General features: G+C 37.9%; 1 pseudogene across 1 annotated transcript; it reads left to right on the top strand.

Moving 5' to 3' along the window:
• Positions 1–680: 680 nt before the first annotated feature.
• Positions 681–1282, top strand: LOC311620356 (high mobility group protein B3-like; annotated as a pseudogene). Its single transcript has one exon. The product of its transcript is annotated as a high mobility group protein B3-like (transcript).
• Positions 1283–1651: the final 369 nt, after the last annotated feature.

The raw sequence follows: 1651 nt of genomic DNA, 5'->3' as shown, positions 1-1651 counted from the left end.
TTTCTTTAAAATTAGGAGATTGATATGAGATTTGTTTTTGTTGTTATTTGTCTCTTGGATTTATCATCTCTTCATCCTAGGTGACCACTAATTGTTGGTTGCATGTTTGGGAACTACTATGGTAGTAACTTAAACTTTGAATTAATCTTTGGTAATAAAGAGAAGTATCTTTAATGCAGCTTGACCCATTTGGGCATCTTTAAACTTTATGGTAGAGTAGGCTGAAACTGAGAGAGGCCACTTTCAGCAAGCTACATTGACTGAGATGACAGTATTCTGGGATCAAAGAAATTCTGGATTAGAATCAAACAAGATAGTATCTGCATGATTGTTTTAATATGGTCATGGCCAGAGAATTTAAACCAGCTCTATGACCTTGGATAAGTCATATTACCTCATTGAGTCTAATTTTTACCATATAGAATATTTTTTTAAAATCCTCTCACAGATAAAAATTAGAAACTGAAAAATACAAAACGCTGAGGAGTGAACAAAGTTTTAGCAGATTTTGAAGAGATGTTGACATTTGGATGAAGGAAATGGCATGGAATCATGGTATGAGTTTCCCATTTTTTACTGCTTTCAGCCCAAGGGGAGGATGAAGTCAGCACACATAGGGCAGCTAAAACTTTCCTAGAAAACTTCACTATTTTGGCATAAAGAACCAATCACAGAAACTAATGAACAATGCTGTCAGGATGGCTAAAGTTGATCCCAAGGAACTAAAGGGCAAGATGTTTGCTTTTGCCTTCTTTGTGCAGATGAACAGAGAGGAACAAGAAGAAAATAAAAAGATATTCCTGTCAATTTTGCAGAATTTCCCAAGAAATGGTCTGAGAGGTGGAAGACAATGTCTGTGAAAAAGAAGTCTAATTTGATGAAATGGACAAGGCAAAGAAAGTATGCTACAGTGGGGAAATGAAGGATTATGGACCAACTAAGCGAGGCAAGAGGGATCCAATGCCACCTAAAGGCCACCACCTGGATTCTTCCTGCTGTTTGGAATGCTGCCTCACGATCAAATCCCCAAACCCTGGCATCTCTATTGGAGGTGTGGCAAAGAAGCTGAGAAAGATAAAGAATAATAGGTAATAGTGAAAAGCAGCCTTACTTACAACAATACAGCTGCAAGGCTCAAGGAGAAGTATGGAAGGATGTCGCTGACTGTAAGTCAAAGGAAAGTTTGATGGTGCAGTGTCCTGCTAATGTTGCCTGGAAAAAGATGGGAGAGGAAGACAAGGAGCAGGAGGTGGGAAAAACCTGCTTAATCTGTATCTTGTGATACCTTAGAGTAGGGGAAAGCCATAAGCAACAGCTCTTATTTGAGAAGTGTGAGCTGCCCTCATTGGGATTCATTACACAATTGGACCAGGGTCATATTTGCTCTCTCACAGTGCTCTGGACATTGTCAGTGGTTTACATGAACTGCTCATGGAAACCAGGAGCACCCTGAAACTATATCAAAGTTATACATATTTCCAAACATTTTTAAAATGAAAAGGCTCTCATGTTCTCTTCACTCTGTACAGTTTTTTTTTTTTTTTATTGTGACAAAGCATTTAAAGATATTTCTGACATTTTCTTTTTTTAATCTGTAAGGTGGTGTTAACTATATGGTTATTGGCTGGAAATCCTGAGTTATCAACTATAC

The sequence above is a fragment of the Pipistrellus hanaki genome, assembly GCF_964339955.1.
Source record: "Pipistrellus hanaki genome assembly, chromosome: 1".
NCBI classification, from domain to species: Eukaryota; Metazoa; Chordata; class Mammalia; order Chiroptera; family Vespertilionidae; genus Pipistrellus; species Pipistrellus hanaki.
The sequence above is the reverse complement of the archived record's forward strand: the minus strand, read 5'-3'. Positions and strand labels throughout refer to the sequence as shown.